The 23,878-nt window shown below is 43.7% G+C and overlaps 1 protein-coding gene and 1 non-coding gene across 3 annotated transcripts in view; both read right to left on the bottom strand.

Moving 5' to 3' along the window:
* Positions 1–23,878, bottom strand: part of GRM7 (glutamate metabotropic receptor 7) — a 780,988-nt gene that overhangs the window by 148,203 nt on the left and 608,907 nt on the right. The window lies entirely within an intron of this gene.
* Positions 20,391–20,528, bottom strand: LOC114807067. The gene has a single exon (XR_003755120.1). It is a non-coding gene; the product is annotated as a small nucleolar RNA SNORA7 (small nucleolar RNA).

The raw sequence follows: 23,878 nt of genomic DNA on the forward strand, positions 1-23,878 counted from the left end.
ACCTCCATTGAATCCATATGTTGGTAAATTTGGGGTGCCTATTCATAAGCCTTAATTGTTACCAGAGAGGTGCCGAGGCTCTGAAAATCTGTGCCTTTCCTGATGTCAATCATTCAAAGGTATTTGAGTTCTTACTGTGTGCAGAGCACTGTACTAAGCAAACACTTGGGAAAGCACAATAACATTAATAGACATGATCCCTGTCCTCAAAGAGTTTACAATCTAGAGGGGGAGATGAATATTAGAATAAATAAATTATAAATAAGGGGAAAGTGGTAGAGCTCAAGGATACATTCATAAGCACTATGTGGGTGGAGTGCTTAAGCGGTACAGACTCAAGTGCCAAGGTGATGCAGAGGGAGGGAAAATAGGGTAGGGGGAATGGGAAGTTAGTCAGGGAAGGCTCCCTGGAAGAAATGTTATTTTAGTAGGGCTTTGAAGATGGAAAAAGTAATGGTCTGTTGGATATGAAGAGGGTGAGAGCTCCAGGCAGGAGAAAGTCTCCATCCAGCTCTGTTAAAACTCCTGGTTTCAAGTCTGGAGGGGAGCGGGAGGACCAAGAAGCAGAATATCCTCTGCTTACTGGAGCAAGTGCTGTAGCACAGATCTTTACTGGGGACCACAATGGGGGTGAAATTTGCATAAGAAGCATTTGGTTGGATTACAAATTTGTCTGGCTGTCGTATCAACTCTACTAATCCTTAGTAAAAGGTATTGAACTGTGACACAACGTGAAGCCGGCTCCCCCGACAGTCATTATGACACAATCTGACACTGGCCTGTTACCCACCCTCTACATGCATCCCCTGAGAAAGGTCTGTTCCCTAGCTACACCAGAGACTCTGTCCCGCGACACTCCCCCACCCCCACCCCACCACGAGTTTCCCTGTTCCCTCAAGGGTTGTAAGCCCCAGAGGATACAGAGGGGAATGCCCTGCTGGACATGATCCCTCCTGAGGAGCTAGGACAGATTTGCTTCAGTTTGCTTCTCTGCCCCACCCCAGCAGAGGAAACCATGCATACCCTCTTTCACTCACACAGTCCCTCCGCCTCCTCTCTGTCCTCTGGAAGGATGGAAGCCCTGGGGCCCAAGAGATACAGAGGGAAATGCCCCAAGTGGGCATGGCCCCCCTCCCCTTGTGAGCTGGGGCAGAGTCACTTCAGTTTGTGCCCATCCCTGGTCCAGCTGAGGAAACCGTGTGCATTCCTGGTGGACAGTGCACCCCCCCACAGGCACAGCCCCTCCTGGCTATGGAGCATCCCTTGGTCCATTCTGGAGGAACTGTGCATGTACAACCCTGGTGGGCAGTCTGCTCCCTAGCACACAGCCCCTCCCAGTTACAGCAGGTACAACGACCACTCCTGAAGAAACCTGCACAAGCATCCCCTGTGTACACTTCTCATTTGCACAGCCCCTCGCCCTCCCGGGTATGGAGCACTCCCTGGTCTGCTCTGGAGGAATCCTCATATGTATACCCCTGATGGACAGTCTTCTTCTGTGTGCACAGCCCCTTCTGGATATGAAATGCTCCTCCACCCGTGCGCTCAGCATGGCCAGCCTGAATCTCTTCCTCTGTAGCTTCATGGAGAGTTCCACCTCCCTATTCCCCGGTGCCGCCCCCGATCAGAAGATCTGGCAACTTCATAATTTAAATTATAAAGATAGCCAATCACGATCTCCTATAAACTGCTTGTTTATCAGATCATCTTAAAGAATTTCCCCATATCAGAGACAAGATGCACTAGTCCCTGTCCAACCTTTTATTGTTCTCTCTAACCTGGTGTAATGGTGGGCTTTGTAAAGAAATATAAAATTGTTTTAATGATTGCCAGAAAGCTTAGACTGCAATTGCTTTTTTGCAAGTTTTAATTTGCACCTTAAAAGTCCCTGGGCTCTTCTCAGCAAAAAACACAACACAAATTAAGCCCCGTTACAGGCTACAATCAACTAAGAAGCAGTAAGATGGAGTTTTCTTATGTGAGGACTCAAGAGCTGTTGCTTGATAGCTATGTTTCTTTGCTTTCTAACCACCTTCTGTGGAGTTAGATATTGAAGAGAGATTGTAAACTTCTAGAAGTTAGAGATGATGTTTACTAATTTTCTATTGTAGTCTCCCAGGTACTTAGGGCAGTGCTCTGCACACAATAAGTGCTCAAAAAATATAATTGATTGGCTGATGGATTCAATTCCAAGGAAGCTGTTGATAAATGAATTGGTACCTGTATTTACTAGACAATGAATAAACAGGCTATTTTGAAGGTAAAATAGTGAACAACTTATTCTCTCACGTTTATTCCAGTGGGCATAAGTAACTAAAAAATAAGAGTCCTAATCCACGGAGATTTCTGCCTGTGATAATAAGGGAAAGTGTACCCAGTTTTGAAGGATTCTACTAATTGTCTCATAAGCTAAGATGCTTGTAGCCCCTTCTGCTGTCAGTCCCATAGTAAACTGTTATTGTGACCTTCCAATATGATTCCACCAATAAGTCCTCAGAGTAAAGGATATTTTGCTGCCCCTAAAAAAAATAAATCAACTAAAAATGGCAAACTGTTGCTTAGGGTTGCATTTCTTTAGAATTCCACAGCTCCTTTCAGCCCCCCACATCTTTCGTGCCCTAGACCTGGTTGAGATGGTTAGGGAAAACTTTTAGAGGCTGTTAAGCTGCTTGTGTGGGAGAGAGTTGTTGTTTTATAACTTTTCTACAAGACTGTATTAGTGGAGGAAAGTTATGATAATCATGTATGCATCTTCTTCCACAAGGGTCATTTTATTCTAAATTGTATTCACCTTTATGCCTTGGCTTAGTTGCAACAATACAATACTAGCTCACCCACTCAATCAACTGCATGAAAGAACATCTTGTACCCACCTAACCATTGGATTTATTTTCTACCACAGCCTTGCTTGCCTCCTGTTCAGATTGAAATTACTTAGTGCATTGACACACTTCAACAATTCTACTTGCAGTGGCAGTTTGAGTGTATCCAAACAACATTTCCAATTTGAATCTCTCCATCACTCTGGGGAACACACATTCTCTGGCCACAGGGGAAAAGAACCACCTCCATTTCCTCCCTGATTCTTCCCTTGGGCTGCTGCCAAGAAGATGCTAAGCCAACTATATTAATGGAAGGAAGGTTCCCATTCTACGGGGTCTTGGCATGGAACCTTTCCCATTGGGTACATTAGAGATGAAGGGGAACAAGAAATTACTCTGCAGAATGAGGGCTTGGCTTGTATGTGTTCTGTACATTCCAGCTCTACTTCCACCCTGTTCACCTAGCCGTAGCCTAGGGGGACCCTGCATACATACATGCTATGTTCAAGCATGTGTGTATGTGTATGTGGGTGGGGGTGATTTTCTACTCCGTGAACTGACCAGCCTGCATTTACATGTTCCCAAGATCCACCCTTTCCTCTCCATCCAAACTGCTACCTTGTTGGTACAATCTCTCATCATATCCCAACTGGATTACTGCATCAGCTTCCTTTCTGATCTCCCATCCTCCTGTCTCTTCCCACATCTGTCTATACTTCACTCTGCTGCCCAGATTATCTTTCTACAGAAACGCTCTGGGCATGTCACCCCCCTCCTCAAAAATCTCCAGTGGTTGCCTATCAACTTTTGCATGAAGCAAAAACTCCTCACTATTGGCTTCAAAGCTCTCCATCACCTTGCCCCCTCTTACCTCATGTCCCTTCTCTCCCTCTACAGCCCAACCCGCACACTCCGCTTCTCTGCCACTAACCTCATTCCCACTGTGCCTCATTCCCGCTGTCCTGCTGTCAACCCCTGGCCCACGACCTACCTCTGGCCTGGAATTCCCTCCCTCCTCACATCTGCCAAACTAGCTCTCTTCCCCGCTTCAAAGCCCTAGTAAGAGCTCACCTCCTCCTGGAGGCCTTCCCAGCCTGAGTCCCCCCTTTCCCCTGCTCCTCCTCCCCTCCCTATCTCCCCTACTCCCTCCCTCTACTCTACCCCCTTCCTCGCCCCACAGCACTTGTGTATATTTGTACATATTTATTATTCTATCTATTTTATTAATGATGTGTATAGATCTATAATTCTATTTATCTATTTAAATGCTACTGATGCTTGTCTACTTGTTTTGTTTTGTTGTCTGTCTCCGCCTTCTAGACTGTGAGTCCACCGTTGGGTAGGGATTGTCTCTATCTGTTGCTGAAATGTACTTTCTAAGTGCTCTGCACACAGTAAGCGCTCAATAAATACGATTGAATGGAAATGAATGAATGAATGAATCCCAGTGTTTCTTTTGGGGCCAGTGAGGACGAGGTAGAATCTGTCACAATCATTGCAAATGTAATTTTCCAAGGGCCAGATTTCCAGTGATGATTTGAAGACATCACTAGACTATAGTTGGTGAATTTAAAGGCGCTCCTCAGGACTTTTCCTCCCATATTTTCTCAGTAATAATAGTTCCTCAGGGAAGGTCCTCAAGAAGGAATGTTAAATGCACAAAAATCCCTAAGAAAAATTGGACACTCACCTCTCTCCACTCCCTCCCCTCCAAGTTCAACTTCAGATTGTAAGCTAGTGAGGTGACCACCTTAGGGCACTTTATTCATTCATCTCTTTCTTCAAATTAACAATGTTCATTATAACCAGCTTGTAAATAAGCACACCCTGACCATATCTGCAGCATTGCCCAATTTGTGCTTTTTCTTTCATCGACACTTGGCATTTTGCTGATTTTGTATGGATTTCTCAATTCCTTAATTTTATAAATTAGGAACATTTAGTCTTCATATTAAGTTGATAACCTAAATTGTTAGCCGGATCCCTGCCACCATTTAAGAGGAACAAACTTGTCTTCAAATTATATTTAATTACCTTCATTAAACATTACAGCTTTCTGTGACACACATATGCAAAGTGGTTGACTAAAAAAATCCCCTGACATATTGGGATTCTAACATTTAAATATTCCATCCTCTCCATATCCTTTGACGTAATACTTGTCAACGTTCTCATTGAAAGGGTGAACTAAGCCTTAAGGCTATAGGAAAACTTTTATAGAGCAATTAGTTCAGATTTTACCACCAGAAAATTCCTTTTACTGCAAGTTGGGACAGTTGGCTTTTGTGGCTATTCATGATTTGATATTACTTCAGGCAGAGGGTAATATTCAGATGTTCACCCCTCCAGCTAACCTCAAGAGGCACCTTAGTTGGTACTTCACGTTGCTTTCCAGAATCTCACTGTCCGCAGCATCTTTAAACATAAATTCATTCTTATCCACTTCACTCAGGCCCTCTCCTCTGCCTTACAACTATATTTCTCTTTCCTAATTCACTCCCATGCTCTTTCCACTAAGCCACAGATTATGCATAATATATATTAATGATAAATTATGTATTTATATTAATGTGTGTACCTCCCTCTAGACTGTAAGCTCATTATGGTCAGGGAACATGTCTGCTAACTCTGTTGCATTTATACTCACAAGCACTTAGTACAGTAGAGAAGCAGCATGGCTCAGTGGAAAGAGCACAGCTTGGGAGTCAGAGGTCATGGGTTCTAATCCCAGCTCTTCTAATCCCAGCTCTGCCACTTAGCTGTGTGATTTTGGGCAAATCACTTAACTTCTTTGTGCCTCAGTTACCTCATCTGGAAAATGGGGATTAAGACTGTGAGCCCCACATGGGACAACCTGATAATCCTGTATTTACCCAGTGCTTAGAACAGTGCTTGGCACATAGTAAGCACTTAACAAATACTAAAATTATTATTTTTATTAGTACAGTGCTCTGTACATAATAAGTGTTCAGTAAATACCATTGATGATGATGATGATGATGATGATGATGATATGAATAGTATGTGTGTGTCCTCTCATCTCTTCCCCCACCTCTCCCTTTCTCCCACCTCTCCCTCCACTACCTCCCTCCTACTTCACCTCACCGATCTCCTTACTACTGTCTGCCCCACACGCTTCACTCCTCTAGTGCCAGCTTGCTCACTTGCCCCGAACTTGTCTATTTCACCACTGGCCCCTTCCCACATCATCCTCCAACCCTGTAATCCCTCCCCCTCCAAATATGCCAGACCAGCACTCTCCCCTGTGTCTACCCCAGTGCTTAGAACAGTGCTCGGCACATAGTAAGCACTTAACAAATACCAACATTATTTTTATTACTATTAAGGTCACATCTCCTCTAAGAAGCCTTCCCCGATTATGTCCGCTTTTGTCCTGGCTCACTCTCTCTTCTGCTTCATCTATGCCCTATGATCTGTGACCTTAGGGCATTTGATATTTGCCCCACCCTCAGCACTGCAGCACTTATGAACATATATATTAATTATAAATTATTTATTTATATTAATGTATGCTCCTTAGACTGTAGACTGTAAACTCATTATGGGCAGGGAACATGTCTGCTAACTCTGTTGTATTGTACTCATGAGCACTTAGTACAGTACTCTGCACATAATAAGTGCTCAGTAAATACCATTGATGATGATGATGATAAGAACAGTATGTGAGTGTCTTCTCATCTCTTCCCCCACCTCTCTCTTTCTCCCACCTCTCCCTCCACACAGAAATTATAATTTTGATTATGTAGCATAATGGGGAAATGAGGAGTTCTAGGTAATGAAAAATTCCCACTAAGAGTTAGGGCTCACATGGAGTATATCAGTCAATGAATGGTAATTATCAAGTTTTTACTGTGTGCAGAACACTGTCCTTACTCCTTGGGAAAGTACAATATAACAGAGTTGGTAGAACTGTTCCCTGCCCACAGTGAGTTTACGATCTGCAGTCTAGTTCTACTCCCAGGAGAGGGCTTAGTGATATCAGATTAATAAAGAACCTATTTTCCTGTCCTATGTTATGTAACTCATCCCTGATAGCCTGTCTCAGGGAATGTTCATGCAAAAGTTCCAGAAGAAATACAATTTGAATTTCCCATTACCTCCTTACCACCATTCTGATCATTTTCAACTTCTTGAGAATTGCTTTTTTTTTTTGAAGCAGCATGATCTAGTGGTTAGAGCACTGGCCTGGAAGTCAGAAGGACCTGAGTTCTAATCCCATCTTTGCCACTTGTCAGCTGAGTGACCGTGGGCAAGTCACTTAACTTCTCTGTGCCTCAGTTACCTCATCTGTTAAATGGGGATTAAGACTCTGAGCCCCAAGTGGGACAGGGGCTGTCCCTAACCCGATTTGCTTGTAACCACCCCAGTGCTTACTACAGTGTCTGGCACATTTCAAGTGCTTAACACATACCACAGTTATCATCATCATCATCATTATCATCATCATCATCATTATTTGAGAAGCAGCGTGGCTCACTGGAAAGAGCACGGGCTTTGGAGTCAGAGGTCATGGGTTCGAACCCCGGCTCTACCACTTGTCAGCTGTGTGACTTTGGGCAAGTCACTTAACTTCTCGGTGCCTCAGTTACCTCATCTGTAAAATGGGGATTAAGACTGTGAGCCCCACGTGGGACAACCTGATTCCCCTGTGTCTACCCCAGCGCTTAGAACAGTGCTCGGCACATAGTAAGCGCTTAACAAATACCAACATTATTATTATTTGGGGGTGAGATCAGAAATTCCAGTTATGTGAGTTTGTGGTTGATAAAATGTCACATATCAGAGCTTTTACTGTTTAGTGTGTACTTGCTCTTGGGAGCCAAGCCTGTTCTATTGTTCTATAACTCTACTGAAGAAGCAACTGCCTTATGTTAATTTTCTGTATGTCGGGATGAATAATGCCACATATTCAAATCTCTCGTCAAATGCCCAATCACCATCTGGGTTTCAATCTAGTTGCCTTTACAAATGTTTTGTCAACTCAAATTGAATCTTGTTGACATATGCATGACATATCTTCGCTACTGCCCCACAGAGACCTCCGCTCTCTCGATCCCATCCGTCTTTCCAATAGCATCTCGCCTCACCTTGCCGCCCTGTCCTCTCTTCCCACTCTCGACGATCAGGTCTCCGCTCTCAACTCCACCCTCACTACTCATCTCGACTCTCTCGCCCCCCTTTCCCTCCGCCGCTCTCGCGCCACTAACCCACAGCCCTGGATCACCTCCTCCGTCCGCCTCCTACGCTCCTATGCTCGAGCTGCTGAGCGCCGCTGGCGAAAGTCCAAGCACCAAGCCGACCTCACACACTTCAAATTTATCCTTTCCTGCCTTAACTCTGCCCTCTCCTCCGCCAGGCAAAGCTTCTTCTCCTCCCTCATCGACACCCATGCCCGTCACCCCCGCCGATTGTTCCGGACCTTTAACTCTCTCCTTAGGCCCCCTGTTCCTCCCCCTCCCCCATCTCTCACCCCTAATGATCTGGCCACCTATTTCCTCACGAAAATCAACACGATCAGGTCTGAGCTCCCCAAAGTCACCCCTCCGCCTCTCCCCTTCCCCCCAACAACCCCCTCCCCTACTTTCCCATCCTTCCCTGCAGTATCCTCAGAGGAGATCTCCTCCCTCCTCGCAAGTGCCACCCCCTCCACCTGCGCCTCGGACCCCATTCCCTCTCACCTTCTTAAAACCATCGCCCCTGCCCTCCTCCCTTCCTTAACTTCTATTTTTAACCACTCAATCTCCAAGGGCTCCTTCCCCTCTGCCTTCAAACACGCCCACGTCTCCCCCATCCTAAAAAAACCCGCTCTTGACCCCACTTCCCCCTCCAGTTATCGTCCTATCTCCCTACTACCCTTCCTTTCCAAAATCTTAGAACGAGTCGTCTACAATCGATGCCTAGAATTCCTTAACTCCCATTCTCTCCTAGACCCCCTCCAATCTGGCTTCCGTCCCCTCCACTCTACCGAGACTGCTCTCTCTAAGGTCACCCATGACCTCCTTCTTGCCAAATCCAATGGCTCCTACTCCATTCTGATCCTCCTTGACCTCTCTGCTGCCTTTGACACTGTCGACCATCCCCTCCTCCTCCGTACCTTATCTCACCTTGGCTTCACGGACTCTGTCCTCTCCTGGTTCTCCTTTTACCTCTCTGGCCGATCATTCTCGGTCTCCTACGCTGGAGCCTCCTCCCCCTCCCATCCTTTAACTGTTGGAGTTCCTCAAGGGTCAGTTCTTGGCCCTCTTCTGTTCTCCATTTACACTCACTCCCTCGGTGAACTCATTCGCTCTCACAGCTTTGACTACCATCTCTACGCAGATGACACGCAGATCTACATCTCCGCCCCTGTCCTCTCCCCCTCCCTTCAGGCTCGCATCTCCTCCTGCCTCCGGGACGTCTCCACCTGGATGTCTGCCCGCCACCTAAAACTCAACATGAGCAAGACTGAGCTCCTCATCTTCCCTCCCAAGCCCGGTCCGCTCCCAGACTTCTCCATCACCGTGGATGGCACGACCATCCTTCCCATCCCGCAGGCCCGCAATCTCGGTGTCATCCTTGACTCGTCCCTCTCGTTCACCCCACACATCCTATCCGTTACCAAGACCTGCCGGTTTCACCTCTACAATATCGCCAAGATCCGCCCTTTCCTCTCCACCCAAACGGCTACCTTACTATTACGGGCTCTCGTTATATCCCGGCTAGACTACTGTGTCAGCCTTCTCTCTGACCTCCCTTCCTCCTCTCTCGCCCCGCTCCGGTCTATTCTTCACTCCGCTGCCCGGCTCATCTTCCTGCAGAAACGATCTGGGCATGTCACTCCCCTTCTTAAACAACTCCAGTGGTTGCCTATCGACCTCCGCTCCAAACAAAAACTCCTCACTCTAGGCTTCAAGGCTCTCCATCACCTTGCCCCTTCCTACCTCTCCTCCCTTCTCTCTTTCTACCGCCCACCCCGCACGCTCCGCTCCTCTGCCGCCCACCTCCTCGCCGTCCCTCGGTCTCGCCTATCCCGCTGTCGACCCCTGGGTCACGTCCTCCCGCGGTCCTGGAACGCCCTCCCTCCTCACCTCCGCCAAACTGATTCTCTTTCCCTCTTCAAAACCTTACTTAAAAATCACCTCCTCCAAGAGGCCTTCCCAGACTGAGCTCCTCTTCCCCCTCTACTCCCTCTGCCATCCCCCCTTTACCTCTCCGCAGCTAAAGCCTCATTTTCCCCTTTTCCCTCTGCTCCTCCACCTCTCCCTTCCCATCCCCACAGCACTGTACCCGTCCGCTCAACTGTATATATTTTCGTTACCCTATTTATTTTGTTAATGAATTGTACATCGCCTTGATTCTATTTAGTTGCCATTGTTTTTACGAGATGTTCTTCCCCTTGACGCTGTTTAGTGCCATTGTTCTTGTCTGTCCGTCTCCCCCGATTAGACTGTAAGCCCGTCAAACGGCAGGGACTGTCTCTATCTGTTGCCGACTTGTTCATCCCAAGCGCTTAGTACAGTGCTCTGCACATAGTAAGCGCTCAATAAATACTATTGAATGAATGAATGAATATGTTTGCTAGAGATATTATTGTGAATGCTTATACTGTGTCATGTTTAGCCTTTTGCAGACAGTAGTTTAGATAGATGTTACATTACTTCACATAAAGCCAAGCACTTTTTCTGCAGTTCCGAAAAAATCCTTCCCATGCAGCAAGTATGTTTGGGGGCACAAAACAAATATTGTTTCTTCTAAGAATATCGGTTCTCAAAGTATCGTCTTTAACTCACAAGCACTTCCTAATTGTTTCCAAATCTACCTCTACAGCCCAGACCTCTCTTCTTCTCTATAATCTCACATTTCCCCCTACGTTCAGGATATCTCTACTAGGATATACACACTTCCAACTTAAGATGTCCAAAACAGAACTCCTCATCTTCCCCTCCAAATCATGTCCTCCCCCTACCTTTATCATCACTGTAGGTGACACCACCATCCCCCTTATCTCATGAACCCGTAATCTTGGCATTATGTCTGACTCACTTCTCTAATTCAACCCAAATATTCAAACTGTCACTAAATCCTGTCAGTTTTACCTTCACAACAGCTCTAGAATCCACTCTTTCCTCTCCATCCAAACTGCTACCATGCTGATCCAAGCACTTATCATATCCCGCTTTTACTACTTTATCAACCTCCTCGATGACCTCCTGGCCTCCAGTCTCCCTCCACTCCAGTCGATACTTCACTCTGTTCTCCCAGATCAGTTTTCTAAAAAGCTGTTCAGTCTATGTCTCCCCGCTCCTCAAAAACCTCCAAAGATTTCCCAACCAGTTCTGCATCAAACTTCTTACCATCAGCTCTAAATCACTCAATCAGTTCTCTCTCTCCTGACCCAATCTTTTTCTACAACCCAAACTCTACACTTTGCTCCTCTAACACCAACCTACTCTCTGTACCTCAGTCTCATCTATATTGCCACCAACCCCTTGTCTAATTCCTCCCTCAGACCTGGAACTCTCTCCTCCTTCATATCTGACAGTTCACCACTCTTCCCACCCTCAAGTACTCCTAAAATCACATCTCCTCCAAGAGGCCTTCCCTGATTAAGGCCTCATTTTTCCTACCCACCCTCCCCTCCATGCTGCCTATGCTCTCAGATCTGTACCCTTTAAGCATTTTATATTCACTCCACCCTCAGTCCCACTGCAGTAGCTCATTGAGGGCAGGGAATGTGCCTGTTATATTGTAATATTATACTCTCCCAAGTACTTAGTACAGTGCTCTGTTGACAGCAAGTGCTCGGTATATATGATTGACTCACTGTCTTATGTACATATCCTTATACTCTGCCATTTCCTGTATCTGTATTTTATTTTAATGTCTGGCTGCCCATCTAGAGTGTAAGGTCTTTGTGGGCAAGGAGTGTGTCTATCAACTCTACTCTACTGTACTTTCCCAAGTGCTTAATACAGTGCTCTGTATACAGTAATCACTCTATAAATACCATGGATGGATTGTTCTTTTCTCAATCAGAAAAGAGAGTTTTAGCTGCCTCTATTTTAAAGGCAGTGTACTTTTGGTGATGCAGTACAGTATGTGATAAGTGTGGTAAACCCATACGCTAATTCTACTGTACTTAACTACTGCCAGGATGGCAAGGCACAGGCTACAAAAGGAGATAATGGAGTTTATTAGACATCCATCTTTCCTGAATGGTTCTATTCTCCAACTGCTTGGAGGCAAAGAGCCTGGACTTAATTATCAAGCACATAGGTCAGTCCTCTGCACAGAGTAAATGCTGATTGATTATCTCACTGAGCCCCTTCCAAATCTGGAATTCTAGGGTTTTGTGATTCTATCCTACATTTGGCCCAGACAGCTTTGTAGAAGTGACTTTAAATGGCCTTTAAAATAGGGGAGAACCAAGTTCACTGTGAGGTCCAAATAATTCTTCTCCAAATAATCCAGGAGAAGCCTTCCCAGACAAAGCCCTTTAAGCCCTTTATTTTACTTATTCAGCCTCCCTTCTGTGTCAACCAGGCACTTGGTTGTGTAGTGTGTCCCAAGCAAAGCAGTGTGACTTCAGTGGTAAGAGCACGGGCTTGGGAGTCAGAGGATGTGGGTTCTAATGCTGGCTCTGGCACTTGTCTGCTGTGTGACCTTGGGCATGCCACTTAACTTCTCTGTGCCTCAGTTACCTCATCTGCAAAATGGGGTTAAGACTGTGAGCCCCATGTGGGACAACCTGATTACCTTGTATCTACCCCAGCACTTAGAACAGTGCTTGGCACATAGTAAGTGCTTAACAAATGCCATTATCATTATTATTATCATTTTTATTACCCTTTAAGCACTTTGATCAATCAATGATAAATATTGAACATTCACTGTGTGCAGAGCACTGTACCAAGCATTTGGGAGAGTACAATACAACAGAGTTGTTAGGCACATTCCTTGCTTACAAAGAGCTCACCGACCCCAGACCCAGAGTCCATACCTAAATATTCTTGTACTCCACTATTTCCCCTATCCATAATCTATTTTGATATATATTTTGATAACCATAATCTATGTCTCCCCCTGTAAACTCTAAGCGTAATGTGGACTGTGATCACATCTACCAACTCTGGTGTATTGTATTTTCCCAAGCACTTATTACAGTGCTTGGCACACAGTAAGTGCTCAATAAATACCATTAATTGATTGATAGATGGAAGCCTTAATGAAATAATGAAACAACAACCTCATTAAAGTGAGAGAAAACCAAAATAGAGTCAAATCACTAATGCTACATATAAGGGAAAAACACTCAGATATGTTTTAGTTTATAACTTCTACCTAATGAAATAGTGATGATCAACATTGGGGAATGGCTTCACTGAGGTACTTTTAAGGAATTTCTCTTAGTGGATCAAAACCTCAAAGTGTTCCCTGTAAAGGGAAGAGACACTGCCTTCCCTTTCTCCCATCAAAATACAAGCAGTGGTATGATAACAAAACAAGATTTCCAGGGCCTTCCCTATCTTGATGCAGTAAAAAAAGAGCTTCTGGCTATTTGTATAACCTTTAAAACTCAAGCTTGAGTTGTCCAATCCCAGGTAATGTCTGGAGAAAATTTTAGTTATGCCATTAAATGTGTTTTCATTGTCCATTTCAGTTAGGACGTCGTTAGGGAATCAGGCAATGTTTGTCTCCTTCAGGACATCTCGGTCTGGATGTCCCTCCATCATTTCATACACAACATATTACTTCATTTTACTTCTCTGCACCTCAGTCACCTCATCTGTAAAATGAGGGATTGAAACTATGAGACCCACGTGTGACAAGGACTGTGTCCAACTTGATTTGCTTGTATCCACCCTAGCGCTTAGTACAGTGCTTGGCACATAGTAAGTGCTTAACAAATAACACAATTATTACCATTATTAAGTGCAAGGGTGATATATAAGGGAGTGGGAGAAGAAATTAGGGCTTAGGGAAGGCCTCTTGGAGGAGATGTGCCTGTATATTTTACTTTATACACTCTAAATTAATTCAATTCCAAGTAGAAAAATATTCTACCTTTTGGATGTAGGCTAGTCCATGTATCATGCCAAACCACTTCAACAACAACAATAAAATGTATTTCTATTAATCAGTACACTGATTGTGTCTCTAAACTATGTGTAGACAGACCAAGTGAGTGGGAGACTGGAACAATTATCAAGATAATTTAATCATTGCCAGTATCCAGTTAGGAGGATAATTCCTATGTCAGCTATCTACTCACAGTCCAACTACACCTCTTACAAAAATTATCATGGGGAGACCCTACTGGCAGAAATCCAAAAAGGTGAACACCTGTTTACCAGCAGAGGTCCCTTGTGATTATCATATCTTTAGTATTTATTCACTTGGTATATTGTATCCATATCTTCCCAATCAAACCCTGACGTGGCCCTGTCTTTCCCATCACTGTAAACAACACTACTTTCCTCCCTGTCTCACAAGCCCATAAACTTGACATTGTCTTGTACTCATCTCTCTCATTCAACTCACGTATTCAATCAGTCACCAAATACTGTCGGCTCTACTTTTATATCATTGCTAAAATCCACACTTTCCTCTCCAACCAAATTGTTACTGTGCTGATACAAGCACATATCATCAATCAAGCAATCAATTACATTTATCGAGCCCTTACTGTGTGCATATCACTGTACTAAGTGCTTGGGAGAGTACAATAGAAAAGCAGTGTGGTTCACTGGAAAGAGCATGGGCTGGAGAGTCAGAGGTCATGGGTTCAAATTCCAACTCCGCCACTTGTCAGCTGTGTGACTTTGGGCAAGTCACTTAACTTATCTGTGCCTCAGTTCCCTCAACTGTCAAGTGGGGATTAAGACTGTGAACCTCAAATGGAACAACCTGATCACCTTGTATCCTCCCCAGTGCTTAGTACAGTGCTTTGCACACAGTAAGCACTTAAATGCCATCATTATTATTATTATTATTACAACAATATAACAGAGTTGGTAGACACATTCCCTGCCTACAACAAGCTTGCAGTCTAGAGGGGGCGAGAGACAGATATTAATATGAATAAATAAACTGATATGTACATAAGTGCTGTATCATTCTCCTTGCTGATCTCCCTGCCTCCAGTCACTCTGAACTCCAGTCCATATTTCACTCTGTTGCCCAGATCACTTTGCTCAAAAAATAATTCAGTCCATGTCACCCCACTCCTCAAGAACCAAAGGTTGATCATCCAGCCCTGCATCAAACAGAAACTTCTTACCATGAGCTTTAATGCACTCAAACAGCTTTCTCCTTCCTAGTTTGCCTCGCTGATTTTTACTATAACGCAGCTTGCACACTTTTCCCCTTGAACACCAACCTACTCACTGTACTTTGATCTCGCTTACTAAGCCCTCTTTTCCCCTACTTCCTCTCCCTTCTTTGTTGCATCTGCACTTGGATCTGTACCCTTTAAGTACTTGATATTCACTCCACCCTCAGTCCCACAGCACTTATGCACATATTCATAATTTATTTTAATGTCTGTCTCTTCCTCTAAACAGTAAGCTCCTGAAGGGCAGGGAATGTGCCTACCAACTCTTTCGTACTGTACTCTCCCAAGTGCTTAGTACAGTGCTCTGTATACAATAAGGAGTCTACAAATACCATGCATGCATTGAATGATTGACTGATTTGGCATGGCCCTTCTAACAGAGGGCCATGTTTGCTGCTGGAATACCCTCCAAGTTTAAAAATAGGTTCAATCTGGAGAAAAATGGAACACGGATCACAGGGGCCAATGCCACAGGGATGACATTGTGAAGGTGTCAAGCCATCAGCTTCGTGATCAAAGCTTTTGGGGCAGGGCTGGAACCCTGTTATACCTAGCCAGTCCCACTCCTTGGAGCCAGAAAGGAATCAGAGGTGGAGCCCAGATCCTACCTGTCTGCAGTCAAAGGAAACAGATGTCATTGTTGCTGCTACTTTTCTCCTCTTCCCTGTGCTTCAGTTAAGTCATTGCAGGGAGCCATATTCAATTGTCAGGATGAGATCACTAACAATTGCATCCTTGAATGAGATGCATTCACCAACACTGAGCCAATATGGCTTCTGGGGTGGAGAATGTATGAGAACTGACTAGTCACAAAGTTGTTGCATAGTGAACCGAGAGGGAGCATATACAAGCTGAGAACAAATAATGAACACTGTAGAGAGTGAAACAGTATTGTACAGCATGCTTGGGAAACTACTGGGGCAAACAGACCACTCTGGCTTGTGGCAATCAGAAAATGAGTTTCTGCCCTTGAGCAGAGGCTTTGGGAAGGTTGAGAAACGAGAGATAGATTTAAGAACAGGGCCTGTTTCCACAAGTCATGAAGATATCATCCTCACAAAGAAACTAACTAAAATATATATAGAGATATCTGTGTATACACATACACAAACCCCCTTTTCATTGATTCTAAACAAAAAATACAAAGGTAATTGAAAAACACTTTTTTATAAAAATTATAGCATGAATGGAAGTGTGCTTGACATTACGAAGATTTCTAAAAGCTATCATAAAAGAGTGTTTCATCAACATTATAATTACTCCACTGGACTAAAACCACTGTCAATTGAGCAGCAATGATTTCATGGTAATGGGCTATCAGTTTATGGTGTGGATGGAAATTATTTTGAAATGCAGCTATATGACTGTGTAAATGTAAAAGCCCCTAGTGGTTCCATATTCTCTTAGGAAGTAATACGAAATGATTCCTGTGAACACTATTGATCAAGTATCTGGGCCATTTTAGGTTTAAAATTAATGTTACTTATTTTGCCAATGACAGTAAAACAAACATCAAAGACAAACAAAAACAAATACACAACAGCATTATTAGCCAGCACAGTACATAGAACGATTCAAAAAATACACAGCAACGTAACCTCATATTTACCTTGGAAAGCCTGACCCTCACATGAGAAAGTAATGTAAAATATAAGTCTCACAAGAACTATCTGTTGTGTTTCCTCTGAGGCCCAGTCAACGGAGAACTCAAGAGTTGTAAATTGCTCTCAGGCATTGTAGGCAGCCAAATGGGCTAATCCTGGCCATGGGTTTTTTTTGACAGATTGTTAGCTTTTAGGGTTGTTTTATGCAGAACAGCATGGTCTGTTGGAAAGAGCACAGGCCTGGGAGTCAGAGGACTAGGGTTCTAATCCCTGCTCTGCCGCTTGCCTGCCAACTGGCTTTGGGCAAATCACGGAACTTCTCTGGGCCTCAGTTTCCTCAACTGTAAAATGAGTTTAAATGTCTTTTCTCCCTCCTGCTTAGAGTAGGAGCCCCATACGGGACAGGACTGTGTCCTATGATTCTATTTATCTATTCTGATGGTATTGATGTCTGTCTACTTGTTTTGTTTTGTTGTCTGTCTCCCCCTTCTAGACTGTGAGCCCGTCGCTGGGTAGGGGCCGTCTCTATCTGTTGCCGAATTGTACTTTCCAAGCGATTACTACAGTGCTCTGCACACAGTAAGTGCTCAATAAATACGATTGAATGAATGACCTGATTAACATGTATCTCCCAGTGCATAAAATGGTACTTGGAACATAGTAAGTGCTTAACATATATCATAATAAAAATAATTCTTATCTAAGGCTAGAGTGTACGGAGAGGTCCCCTAAATGGATGACTGATTCACCGGTCCAGCCGTTCAGTCTTGGTAAACCATCAGGTTTTGAAAAAAATAAACTGCAGAGATTCCTGGATTTATCTTTTCTAGACCATCTGCCTAATTCCTACAGTGAAACCTGACCAGAGTTAGCCCTGAGAGCTCAGCTACCCTGGGACCTTGGAGGTTTCCTGAATCTCTGCAGGGTTTTGGGACTGTAACAGGGGCAACAACTGAAAATTGAAGGGAAAGGAGAACCAACCGTAACACTCAACACTAAAGGGGAAGGAAAACTGGAACACTGGAACACTAGACTAGCACTAAAAGCTCAGGCTCTCCCAGAGATTGGATATTACTTCCCCTAAGTTTTGCCCATGGGAGAGTAGATTAGTCTCACTTGGGTAGTGTATGACCCCTAGTGGGTTGCAACTGAGATGCACAACAAACCTGAGCAAGGAGTTAAGTGCACTCTTGTGGACAAATTGTAATATAGCCCTTTTTTGCCTCCTCTCAATTTTCTACTGATACATTATGCTTCCCTCCTAGCCTCACACTCACTCTGCACCTCTGTGTGAGATGCACCTTCTACAGGTAAAGGGAAGCACAAAATATTAAATAGGCTACTTATATACCACAACTGTGCTTCTGCTTTCCCAATCTCTCTTCTGGTGAATGCCTGTGATGATGAACAGTCGGTCAACAAATAAGATATATTTTTGACTATCTGTTAAGTGTGAAATTTTGATTAGCTAAAACAAAGGGTGACAATCTATTTGGCTTAAAAGTCCAAGGACTTCCCCTTCTTTAGTTTGGGGCAGCTTGGAGGCTGTCTCAGAAGTGGATTTTCTGGAAGCTGGACACCTATTTAACTAAAGTGACTTTCAGGTGAAATTGGATTTATAATTCGGCATATGAAGCCTTGGAAGTAGTTTTCTAAAGTCATCAGTCCCATAGAAATGATTTTGGGAAATCAGGTCATGGTAAAAGTCATATCTACCCATGATACCCCTCTCACCCCCAACTTAAAGCTAAAGAAACACAAACATCAACCTGAGGTTTGTCCCCATGAAAAAAGTACAAGAATCATAGGATAAGATTCTGTTGGGGAATTTATGATGATTTTGAATTTCATTTAGAAGTTGGATTCATATCTGCTGCAGGCCTTGGTGCAAATGTAAATTTGATTATTTTCACTATTTTTACTTACCAAAACAACCTAGGTAAAAATATCCTATAAAAATATCTACAGTGAAATTTCATTTTAAAAGGATTGGGACTAGGTACCTCACTGAGAGGTGCCCGGCGATTTATTTTGTGCAACCAGTAATAATTCCTAAATTCATAGATGTCTCACTGATTTAAGAAGTTTTTATAGATTCATATTTTCAATGGGGTAAACAGAACTTGAATCAAAACTTCAGCATCCTGTTTAAGAACGGGTCCTTTGTTTTATTCCCAAGAGTTGTTATTGACAAATAAGAACTATAGAAGAAAATTCTTACTATGGATAAAACAATCAAAATTCAATTTATTTTTCCCTACATCAGGAAATATGGGTCATAGTCTGTGCTCACCTGTTTTTGTAACCTTTGGTGATGAAGAAAAATCAATTTTTTGTCAGATTAAAAGTTCACTTCTTTTTAACAAATGCTGCATATTTCTGATCTCAACAGAATAAAAAGGACTTTATTTTGATTTTTTAAAATATAGTATAGGGAAATAAGATGTCATGGAGGTAATCATGTGATTTTTGGTAAGAATTACAAACACTAGGTAAATGACAAAATTCTTTGATTCTATTTATTGCCTTGATTCTATTTATTGCCATTGTTCTTGTCTGTCTCCCCCAATTAGACTGTAAGCCCATCAAAGGGCAGGGACTGTCTCTATCTGTTACCGATTTGTACATTCCAAGCGCTTAGTACAGTGCTCTGCACATAGTAAGTGCTCAATAAATACTACTGAATGAATGAATGAATGACAAAACATCAATTTTTTAAAATGGTATTTGTTAAGCACTTACTATGTGACAGACAATGTACTATGCATTGGGGTAGACACAAGATTATCTGGTTGGACACAGTCCACGTCCCACATGGGGCTCACAGTCTTAATCCCCATTTTACAGATAAGGTAACTGAGGCACAGAGAAGTAAAATGACTTGTCCAAAGTCACACAGCAGACAAGTGTTGGAGTCAGCATCAGAGCTCAGGTCTTCTGACTCCCAGGCCCATTCTCTTTCCACTAGGCCATGCTGCTTCTCAATGTTTATGAATTAGGAGCAGTCATGTCGAGAAGCATTAGGAGAAGCAGTACGACCTAGTGGAAAGTACATGGGCCTGGGTCTCAGAGGATCTGGGTTCTAATCCTGGCTCCACCACTTACCTATTATGTGGCTTTGGGTAAATAACTTGATTTATCTTTGCCTCAGTTCCCTCATCTGCAAAATGGGGATCCAATACCTGTCTTCCTTCCTACTTAAACTGAGTACTCCATATGGGACCTGATTATCTCGTATCTACCCCAGCGCTTGATATAGTGATTGGCACATAGTAAGTGCTTAACAAATACCACAGTTATCATTCTTCTTATTATTATTTTTATTATCATTATTATTAGTAGTAGTAGGTGCCATAAAGTTCTAGATCTGGAAGTGAATTTCTAAAATTCTCTAGTCTACTGCGTTGTTGTTGTCTTATGCTGTCGAGCTGTGTCTGATTCATAGCGATGCCATGGACACATCTCTCCCAGAATGCCCCACCTCCATCTGCAACCATTCTGGTAGTTTATCCATAGAGTTTTCTTAGTAAAAACACAGAAGCAGTTTACCATTGCATCCTTCTGTGCACTTAACCTGAGTCTCTGCCCTCGACTCTCTCAAGCTGCTCTGCCCAGCACAGGTGAATTTTGACTTGTAGCAGATTGCCTTCCACTCGCTAGCCGCTACACAAGCTAGGAATGGAATGGGTATGCCTCTGCTTGACTCTCCCTCCCATAGTCAAGACTGGTAGAGTACTGGAAACTCTCCAGTTGCGACCCTGAGAGGTGAGTCGGCTATACCACTTTCCTTATCCCTAATCTATTTTAATGTCTGCCTCTCCCTCTAGAAATCTAGGTTCCTTGTAGGCAGGGAACATGTCTACCAACTCTTTTGTATTGTTCTCTCTCAAGCACTCAATACAAGCACTTCTCCCCTAACTACTTAAAAATTCACTCCACGAATACAATGGATTGATTGGTAGCCTCCTTATGGACAGGGAACATGTCTACCAACTTCATTGCATTGTACTTTCCCAAGTGCTTAGTACAGTGCTCTGCACACAGTAAGACCTCAATAAATTGTGGAGACCACTGTACTAGGGCACTTAGCACTGCATACCATTGATTGCAATCAATGCCACTCACTGATAGTCAATTCCCCTGCCTCCAAGCAAAGCACAAGTCTTGCTTACTTCCTTGCTTCTAGTCACTCCCCTCTGCAGTCTTATACTTCAATCTGTTATCTATTTTTCTGTGCATGTCTCCCCATGCCTCTAAAATCCTAATGGTTGCCCAGACCTCTCCCCATCAACCAGAAACTCCTGACCATTGCTTTTAAGGAAATCACCTCTCTCCTCTGACTTATCCTTGTTCTTCTGCCATACAGGCCAGTTCATACATTTCATTCCTCTCAAGCCAAGCTACTCACTATGCCTTGCTTTCGTATCTCCAGCCACCAGCCTCTGTTCATCACAAACTCTTTCTTCCTGGAACTCCCTTCCACGTCACATCCGGCAGACCGCTACTTTCCTCATCTTCATAGCCCTTCTGAAATTGCATCTCCTCCTGGAGGCCTTCTCTGATTAAACTATCTCACCACCCTAATATTTTCCAACAGCGACATGGTTCTCAAAATCCCTTTACAGCTGTTAAACTCTTTATTCATGATACTCTATTTGTTCTTCCTACATCTATGTTTTTTAGTGACTGTCTCCCACACTACATTGTAAAGAACTTGAGGGCAGGAATCAAGTCTACAAATTCCATTCTACTCATCACATCCTATATTGCCTTGATCAATGTAATAATAACAATAATAATAATAATGGTATTTGTTAAGTGCTTACTATGTGCCAAGCACTGTTCTAAACACTGGGGTAGATACAAGATAAGCAGGTTGTCCCACATGAGGCTCACAGTCTTAATCCCCATTTTACAGATGAAGTAACCTGAGGCACAGAGAGGTTAAGTGAATTGCCCAAGGTCACACAGCAGAAAAGTGGCAGAGCGGGCATTAGTACCCACGTCCTCTGACTCCCAAGCCCATGCTCTTTCCACTAAGCCACACTACTTCTCAAGGAGGCTGTATCAGCCTCTTTGCTGACCTCCCTGCCTCCTGCCTCTCCCCACTCCATTCCATGAGAAGCAGCGTGGCTCAGTGGAAAGAGCACGGGCTTTGGAGTCAGAGTTCATGGGTTCATGGGTTCATGGGTTCGAATCTCGGCTCGGCCACTTGTCAGCTGTGTGACCTTGGGCAAGTCACTTAACTTCTCTGTGCCTCAGTTACCTCATCTGTCAAATGGGGATGAAGACTGTGAGCCCCACGTGGGACAACCTGATTCCCCTGTATCTACCCCAGCGCTTAGAACAGTGCTTGGCACATAGTAAGTGCTTAACAAATACCAACATCATCATCATCATTCTTCACTCTGCTACCCAACCACACTGTTCTACCAACCACTTTTAGTCCCTGTTTCCCCACTCCTCAAGAACTCCAGTGGGAGCCCATCCACCTCCACATCAAACAGAAACTCCTTACCATCGGTTTCAAAGCACTTGATCACCTTGCCCCTTCCTACCTCATCTTGCTAATCTACTACCACCTATCCTGCACACTTGGCTCCTCTAATGCCAACCTACTCCCTGTACTTCGATTTCATCTATCTTGCTGCCGACCTCTCACCTACTTAGTGCCTCTGGTCTGGAACGCCCTCCCTCTCCATAACCAAGGGACAGCAGCGTGGCTCAGTGGAAAGAGCACGGGCTTTGGAGTCAGGGCTCATGAGTTCGAATCCCAGCTCTGCCACTTGTCGGCTGTGTGACTGTGGGCAAGTCACTTAACTTCTCTGTGCCTCAGTTCCCTCATCTGTAAAATGGGGATTAAGACTGTGAGCCCCACGTGGGAAAACCTGATTCCCCTATGTCTACCCCAGCGCTTAGAACAGTGCTCGGCACATAGTAAGCGCTTAACAAATACCAACATTAATTAATTAATTAAAATGGGGATTAAGACTGTGAGCCCCATGTGGGACAACCTGATTCCCCTATGTCTACCCCAGCACTTAGAACAGTGCTCGGCACATAGTAAGTGCTTAACAAATACCTATATTATTATCATTATTATTACTCTCCCGACCTTCATAGCCTTATTGAAGGTACACCTCCTCTAAGAGGCCTTCCCTCACTAGTCCCTCATTTTCTCTTCTCCCACTTCCTTCTGCGTCACCCTCATTTGCTCACCCCTCCCTCAGCCCCACAGCACTTATGTCCATAACCATAATTTATTTATGTTAACGTCTATCTCCCCCTCTAGACGGTAAGCTCATTGTGGGTAGGGAAGATGTCTACCAACTCTGGTATATTATCATATTGTAGTCTTCCAGGCACTTAGCACAGTGCTCTGCACACCGTAGGCACTCAATAAATACAATTGATTGATTGATTGTACTCTCCCAAGAGCTTAGTACTGCAGGTCTAGCCTCTAACAGGCTTTGAAACCTGGCTAGAAGGAATTGCCGAAGAAGGATGGGAAATCTCCTTCTGTTAGGATTTTTTTTAAAGACCTGTATGGTGAATTACAGATCGAAATGCAGCTGAATTCTAGAACTTGGATTCTAGCATAATAATATGTTTGTAAAACATCCGCACTGTCAGATGTATCCTATCCCTGAAGATAAAAGTACCTCCTGGGAAAACCATGTATACTGAAAAACCTTTGGCATATTCTTCATTATATTATTGTGACCAGAATGCCCTGAGATAAGCAATCTGAAAATCCAGTATCCCCTGGGGCCTGGCTGCCACAGTTATATGAAATGACTTGATGCTGTTGAAGCTGACATGAGTAGAACTGGATATTTAAAACTATATCGAAAATGGCAACCACATCTTTTACCACTGGGTCCCTATAAAGTTTGGCAACACCTGTGAGTATTCAAGCAGCAAGGTTGATTAAAACAAAACAAAAAAATCAAAACAAAACAAAAAAGAAGCTGACTAGGTTTCTTCCACTTAATTTTGTGAGGACTTGCATTTGAGCGACGATGTTTGCTGAGACTTATGATAAATGTAAGATGGTCAGACACCCCCAGTATAGGGACTTGTCCCTTATTTCCTTGCTTTGATCTGAAGAGATCTAT

This window comes from Ornithorhynchus anatinus, chromosome X1, assembly GCF_004115215.2.
Source record: "Ornithorhynchus anatinus isolate Pmale09 chromosome X1, mOrnAna1.pri.v4, whole genome shotgun sequence".
NCBI lineage: Eukaryota > Metazoa > Chordata > Mammalia > Monotremata > Ornithorhynchidae > Ornithorhynchus > Ornithorhynchus anatinus.